This window comes from Colias croceus, chromosome 11, assembly GCF_905220415.1.
Source record: "Colias croceus chromosome 11, ilColCroc2.1".
In the NCBI taxonomy this organism is placed as follows: domain Eukaryota; kingdom Metazoa; phylum Arthropoda; class Insecta; order Lepidoptera; family Pieridae; genus Colias; species Colias croceus.
Window position 1 is genome coordinate 1,006,579 of NC_059547.1, and position 8,540 is coordinate 1,015,118.

At 34.1% G+C, this 8,540-nt stretch overlaps 1 protein-coding gene across 1 annotated transcript in view; it reads right to left on the bottom strand.

The window, feature by feature from the left end:
- The window catches only part of LOC123695491 (sulfotransferase 1C1-like), a 34,160-nt gene extending 25,726 nt beyond the window's left edge, over nucleotides 1-8,434 (bottom strand). Inside the window, exon 1 of the mRNA XM_045641357.1 lies at nucleotides 8,317-8,434. The gene's annotated coding sequence lies outside the window, so the exon portion shown is untranslated. The remainder of the gene's footprint in view (nucleotides 1-8,316) is intronic.
- Between the last annotated feature and the right edge of the window lie 106 nt (nucleotides 8,435-8,540).

Consider the following 8,540-nt stretch of genomic DNA (forward strand, 5'->3'; position numbering starts at 1 on the left):
CAAGCAAATAAAGCTCATAATAATCGTGAACTGGGGTCTAGATAATGTTGTCAAAGAATCTCAAGTTAAGAGTGGTTTCAGTTCGGAAATCAGATGAGTAGGAACGCACGTAAATTAGTTTGTGAGATTGGCCATCTCAAGTGGATATATGGCGCCTGTCCAGTAAAGTTGGGGAAGTTTTCATGGGACGGTATATAAATTGCTTTAGCAATATAAAGTTGAAAGTTTAAAGTCGATCGTAGATTTTATTGGCGAAGTGTTTTGAGGATTGAATATTGGATTTGAATTCATAATTTGTCGTTTGTATAATGTTGGAGTACGCAGAGAATGTGTTTTAAATAAATATTTATAAATATTTCAGGACAATTTTCACACACGGCACGACCTGATCCCATACTAAGCTTTCGCTTGTGTTATGGAAACCAGATGGCTGATAAGCATACATATATAATTTTAAATAAATACTTATATAGATAATTAACACCCAGACACAGAGCAAACATCTGTGTTCATCACACAAATATTTGCCCCTGGTGGGAATCGAACCCACGACCTCTGGCTTGGAAGGTAGGGCCACTACCAACCAAGCCAACCGGCCAGTCGTTATAGAGTTGTTGTTATAAAGAACTTGGGTCTGAGACATATTCCGAAAGTAAAATTTACAATACATATGTTGAACAAGAAACACTAATACTGATACAATTTATTGTTGACCGAGAATCTGACTATTTCCAAATAATGGTCATATTATTAAACTATGTCGTCAAAATATACGCAGGAATTTATGTCACAAGCAATTTGTGAACATTTCCAAGAAATTTCGTCAGACAAATCACGGCAAAGATCTTGCCTTAAATATAAAAGATACATTCGTAATAATTTATCATTAGTAAAAGGTCCATTAGAAATAGAACAATATTTATGGCTAGGAATTGTCCAGCGTTGTTCCAAGCCTTGATTTCTCTGACTTCTGTAAATAAAGTATCTCAAATGATACATTGATATTGGCCAGTTGCCATAACATTCTTGTAGTGTCTTTTAACCAACTTCAAAAAGATAGTTTATGAATGAAATATAGCAAAGGTCGTTCATATCAAATGACCTTTGGAATTGTTCTTTGTAAATGGACGTCGCGTGAATGTAACAAAAGCTACATTTGAGCTTTTGGACACATATTTTGATGGAAGTTATCGCATATTGGCGAACATGATATAGAACTACTAGCTGTCCCGCCAATCGTTATTTTGTTACTCTTATTGCTTAGGGGTATGAAAAATAGATGATATCCGTTTCCTGATCTACCCAATAGGCACACAAAATTTCATAAGAATCGTCAAATCGTTTCGAAGGAGTTTAACATGAGTTTAATTAACTTCAACAAACACCGCGATACTAAAAGTGTATAATATGTATATTAAAGACGTTAAGTGTTTAAAATTCTCATAAATTATTCTGAACATGAAACAAATTAATAGGTAGATAAATTATTACGAAATAATATACGAACTAAGGTATATTGGAAATGATACCTAAATTGTATATCTATTACAGTTACAACTACAATACATGTCGAATTCTGGGAATATCAATACGAATGATATATTCAGAATATATCAAACACTGGATTATAATCACTGCTCCGTCTGACGAAGGTGCCTGTCTAAATGAAGAGAGGAAGCGGGAAGGGTGTCAAAGATTTTTTCATGCTCACCACTTAGATCTTTGGCGTACGAGTACAGTGCGTTTTTCTCGTAACTTTATACCTCGCACTACCAAATTAAGCGTTCCTTCCGACATTTCCCAATGGCCACAACTTGAGTGTCTTCAAGTCCATCCATCCATCTAAAAATTCGGCAACGCAACTGCAGTCGCCCCTGTAGTTGAATATGGGAGGTGGACTCGCTTACGATCAGGCGCTCCACAATCCCGTTTGCCCACTCTAATATAAAAAAAAAGATTCCTTGTTAGAGTACTGGTTGAATATAGTCTGTGGTACATAATTTAGTAAAAGTGCTGCTTTCTTCTCTTATTCTTTAATTTTATTTCAAACATACATTAATTAATCTAAATGTAAATTTGTGGCCTTATACGAAATACACTCAGGGGCATCATTTCGAGCTAACACTATATCTTCTGAAATATCAATTAAAAAAGTTCAATTGTTAAGTTTTCTGTATGTTAGTATGCAATATAATACTTATAAGAAGTATTAGAAGAAATAAAACGGACTGATGAAATCGTCAAAGTTATTGAACTAAAGGAAACAGACAAATTTGTTCATTACATGCATTGTTTTATTTTTTACTAGCGGTCCGCCCCGGCTTTGCCCGTGGTATATATTTACGTTTTCTCTCCATAAGAACCATCCTCGTACTTCAAGGAATATAATAAAAAAATAATTATGGAAATCGGTCCACCCGTTCACGCGTGAGGCCGTGACCAAGGAAAACGGGTTTCATTTTTATATATATAGACTAGCTTACCACCCGCGGCTTCGCCCGCTTTGTCTAAAACCTAATAAATTATATACTAAAACCTTCCTCTTGAATCACTCTATCTATTAAAAAAACCGCATCAACATCCGTTGCGTAGTTTTAAAGATTTAAGCATACAAAGGGACATAGGGACAGAGAAAGCGACTTTGTTTTATACTATGTACTTAGTGATATATTATATAGATTAACCGGCTACTTAATTCGTGGCCACCCTATGATAATATAGTTTAATAATAGTGATAAAATAGACGCCAGCGTTAAATCAGTACACCATTTTGAGAATTTGCAATGACTGTATATCAAAATAACTAATTTGTCATAACTCTATCGATAAGGCCTCTTCAAAATTATCACTGATTCATGTGTGAATCATTGATTTTTTCAGTCGTATTATGTATGTCGGAGTGGCTTTGTACTGATACTAAAATAAGAAGGTTACTTCTTGTGAAAAATTTCTCGTATTTCTAAAATCCAGGTTAGGAATACGAGAAATTTTGGGTTAAAAGGAACATAAGTTTTGATTATCTTTTGGGAATATTATATAGGTCTTCATACGAACCGAGGCAATTGAAAAATAAAGCTTTTGTATATATCTTCTATCTATCTTATTCTGTAATATCTTTTAGAAACGTTATTGAACAAACTTACTGTCTTACCTCAAAAATACTTTAGACAGGGTTTAACTTTAACCGCGGGTTCTCTTTAAACTGGTTTTGTCGTTTTTCATATAGACATTAGACAACTATAGTGACAGATCCCTGGTTTAAAGTTTGACTGTGTTTAAATTTTTTGTGGTAAGACCAAATATGTTTTAGACAAATAATGGATGCGGCATACATCATACCTGTTCGTCTATTCATTTTAATTTCACGTAATGGTCAATAGCTACTTATGTTTTCAACTAATAAATGTACATGCATGGCTTTCGACAGTCTCAATACACAGTGATTTACACAGGGTCAGTAACTGACTACAAATTCGAGGCAAATCAGTGCTGACCCGAAAAAAAACCCTGTGTACAGTGCGACACAAAAGAGATGACAAAAAATGAGGGCGCCACCGTCGCTCATATAGCAACACTGATACTGCGACGCAAGCAATCTTGATACTATAGAATAAAAATCAAAAAAATAAAAAGTAATAAATACCGCGATTTAAAGTTGTTCCATTCATCATCGTGTAAATTTAAGCCAAAAATACATTAGTATTTTAAATGACCTACCTAGGTCAAATTTTACTTAAATGTATTTGGAATTAGTTTATAGAAATCGGTCAAGCCATTTAGACAGCAGAGGCGCACATAGAATCAAACATACGAACATACAAACATACATACATACAGCTCAAACCTAAGGCTCAAACACATTACGCTCCTTCTGGGTCCGTCAGGTAAAAAAAACAAGGTGATTTGAAAACTACATATTTTTATTTATTTTTTTTAGATATTCTCCTTCATTTTTACTCCCTTGCTCCACTATCCTGCGTACTGTGCTTTCAGAAACCCCTATAACAAACGAATTAAGATGAATAAAATCAAATAGTACATTTAACATATTTATTTAGTAGCTTAAAACTATTTTTTTTTATGTCGGAGGCCAAGACTCACTCTCTTTGGATCCCTGCGTCCACTCTAGTAAGTAGCAAGTAAGGATTCATAGATAGCTGTATGAAAATAGTTATCACTATACTATTTAAGGCTGGTTTGATTGGATATAACTTCTTGACTCAAATTGTGCTGGTCGCACTATAAAAACTAGTTTTTGTTTACATACAAATAACCTCAAATTAAATTTCAAAAACGTAATAATCGCCATAGATACGTACATTAAACACTCGTCACTAATGGAATATTCTATTTTACGTAGTACTGAGCAAAAATAAATGGAATCTCACCGGTATAATCTGCTGTACGTCTGTAAACGTTTTCCAAATATTTTTCTCGTTTTTCAGCTTGAAATTATGAGAAACACCGAATGAAAACTTTATATATGGCATCACGGACACCGCTACGTTTAACCTTTTTCATGATTTCTCCTTTTTTGAGTAAATTTCTTGTTTAAAATAACAATTTTATCTCAACTTCACCAAATAAACAACAAATTTTTATTCAACTTGACAGGTGCATTGATAATTCAGGGTTGCCAGATAATGAAAAAAAAATTAGTTCCAAATTAATTAATTTCATCTCTTTTATGTCGCACTGTAAACAGATTTGAAGTCAGTACAGAGGCTATGTAAACAGTTAAAGTCAGTCGCGGCGCCGAATTTCGGCGCCACGACTGACTTGTCTACTGACCCTGTGTAAATCAGCACTTAAGTCAAAAGTCAGTAATTGATGAGACCCTTAGAACTGGAGCCTGGAGGAATATCATTTCATTATCCAATTTAAAAAATTATCCAAAAATGAATGAAACTTAGTATGTGTAACTATGAAGAAAATTATGTGTTTGAGTTAGAATAAGGACATCTTGTATTTAAAAACACTCTTTAATACTCTATAACTCATAAAATTATTGTTATTTAATAAGTATACAAATTTTGAATAAGATATCTCCCTTTAAAGTGAGTCATCAGTCAATCCAGTCAAGGAGTCGGTTACAAACACGTAACTTTATATATTTTATATGCTGAATATGAAGCTAAAAAAAGCATGATAATAAATATTATTTTTGGTCAGTAGCGACATCAAACACAAACAAATATGTGAGCTAAATATTTCTTTATTTTAATGGGAAATAGTCCAACTATAATAGAAACACGTAAATTCATGCCATTATCTATTTGAAATTAATTAAATTAGCTGAGTCTGTATTTAGCACATTGATAATACTAAGTTTATGTATATTTAATGAATATGTTATTGTGGAGAGGGACTTGGATTTAATTGGAACAGTTTTGATAAAATAGTGCGAATAATTTCATTTAGATCTGAAATGTTATGTGAAATATAGATATTTGTATTTATTTGTTGCATTTTTATTATTAAAAAAAAACGACGTGTGGCACTCGGGGACTGCCGCGGTAAAGCTATTGCATGCTATGCCTTCAAGCCACACCTCCGCCCGTCGGAGTGGGGAGCGTGAGGTTTTTTCCTTACTGAATTTCTCGATTCGGTCCCCGCGCTATGCAATAGCTTAAAAATATATTTTTGCGATCAATTTTCAAGCTAGTTTATTAAATCTACGTCCATATTAGTCGAGACACATTTATTTAAGTGAGTTTTGTTGTAACATTTTTGGATCTAATTAATTTAAACTTAAAATGTGACTGAACAAATTATTATCAGCATTTTATGTCCATTCGACCTCAAGTCCCTCAAAAAAAAAATGTCTTTTTCCTTTGCTTTGTAGTTATTTAACGTTATACAGTTAAATTAGTAGTAAAAGTATTATTTCTGTGTTTTATGTGCTAATTATTGTTATGTGAAATATTCAAAGTGAGGTTAATTCTTGTGTTTAAATTAATTAATTATTTGTTGTTCTTGTGTTATGTATTAAACTATTAAGATGGTATAGCTAAATGATGTCAGGATAAAATATAATGTGTAAAATGTAATCTTTATGAAGTACTTAGTCCATCGTACATATTGTAATTCAGTATCTCTAAAATGTTTCTTATGACGAAATAACGGATAAACTGTTTTCATATATAATATTAAGTATTATATAAAGCTGAAAATTTACTTACTTATTTCCTGTGTCCCTTAGATTGGACAGAGGGCATTTTTCGCTAGCTTCCCTTTTTAATGTCGCTCTAAAGTTTCTCAATTTTATTGGTCTCCATGACTGCCACCGTTCCAACAAATATTTAGGTACCCCGTCATTAAAGCGGCTTGACGGAACACAATAAGATTTTAGGCGGTAAGAATCCGACATGAGTCATGACCCACGGCTCCTTCCGCGAGGGCCGTGGGTCTTGCAAGAGTTCCCCATAAAAAAAGGTGTCTGTAGGTGGTTACGTTTGCGCTTTCCTTGGGTACCTATAGGCTAAAGCTTAAAGATAAATAGATAAATAATGCCTCTCTCCTTTACCCACAAGGGGACACAGGACTTCAGTTTGTTTTTTTTAACTCGATACGGGTAAATTGTATCTGATTTTGGCGCGAACTTTTATCTGTTATTATATTTTCGTAGGATGTACAAAAAGGATTAACAGATAAGAAGATAAAATAACGTTTGAATTGATATATAAAAGGATTTAAAAGGACGATAAGTATAGTAGTAATATGTATAAGTGCATGAACAAGTTATAATATCCAATTTAAAGTCATATTTCTATCACTGATCAAACCGGAATTAAAAAAATAAGAAAGTTGCATAAAATAAAAGTAATTTAAATTTCAATTGGTTTAACATGTAAGTAACAAATTTACTATAAAATAATTTATGTAGGTGTATAATTTATAGGACCAAATTGTGAAAATATATAAAAAAAGACGTGTGGCACTCGGGGACTGCCGCGGAAGCTATTGCATAGCATGCCTTCAAGCCACACCTCCGAGCCCGTCGGAGTGGGGAGCGTGAGGTTTTTTCGTTACGGAATTTCTCGATTCGGTCCCCGCGCTCAAGGCCCGCGATAGAAGCTATGCAATAGCTTAATAATATTGACGTAAAGCAGTTTCTACAAAGAACAGAAGAGACAGCAAGAAACTCTGTGGTTGTTGTTTTAAAATAATTTCAAATTCACATTTTAATTTTCATAAACATGTCGTCATAATCAATGATGATGCCAAAGAATCTTCATTCTTCATGTCTATCAATAATCAATTCAAAATAAGGGTCTCGGCACACATATGGGATCGGAAAGGGATCGTAACCGTATCGCCTCGAGCCGTTCAGAATGGTTTGTATTAAACTCCCTACTGCAACGCACACTAATCGGAATAGTAACGTAATCGCCTCCCCTCGGGACAGGCTCCGAACTTGCAATTCAAGCGCTAACGGCTCATCGTCCCCGCGCTTACGTCTCTCCGTCCCCGCGCTTACGTCTCTCCGTCCACGCGCTTACGTGTCTGCCTGCTAAGACTTGCCGTACTTACCGTTTTTAGGCGTAACGCCGGTGTCGCCTAGCCGTAGCCGAGTTGACGTACAGGCGCTGCTGATACGCTTTCGTCACGTGCATACGGTAGGTTGACGCCTGGTTGACAGCGAGGCGAAAGGCGTTACGGTTACGATCCCTTTCCGATCCCATATGTGTGCTGAGACCTTAATATGGAACTGAAATTCAAAGCATGTGCGATGAAACAAATGATTCTAATTTCCACGATAAAAGTTCTAAGTACAAATTCTGCGTTAAACAATTTTATTATACAAATTATAGGTACTAATAAAAAAAGAGCATGTATGCCGAGCTCACGTGTGAAATTTCTTTGGCAAGATTCAAGATACCAAAATCGTCGCCTTAATCCATGACATGACGATATTGCCATGACGCGATCTTGAAATTTTACTCACAACGTGCCATATAAGAAGTTTCACTTCAAAAAAATGTTCCAAAATCGTTGATATGAACCTTATATGAACACACACTGTGAACACACAATTTGTCTTATAAAGTCATAGTCCTAACGGGAGCAAGGAAATCAAGCGCGGTTGTAAAAAACGTGATTCATTCATTATCTTGATTAACACGAAAAATAAAAAATAGTACTACTTAGTCATAGGCAGATTTTTCTTGTGTAGTCTCTAATTTCAAATTGTTATAGCTGATGCGTGAGCTTTTCTTGCTTAAAATCTATATAATTTATTAAAATAAGGCTAAATAATCTATTTAAAAAGTTTTAATACATTTAATAAAATAAATAAAAGTCACAAATACCTACCTTAATGCTTCACAAAACTATTATCACATCTATATAAACTAGGATTATTATTATTATTTCCTTAAAAATTTAGTTTAAAGTCGCGTAAAGTCTAACACAAATAACACTACCATTTATCACGCAATAATTCCCGGTCTTTCAAAGTATTGTTATAATCCAGTGTTATAATCCAGACGATGCATGACTGAGTAAATAATAATTATTATTGTTCTTTTCCTTCTGTT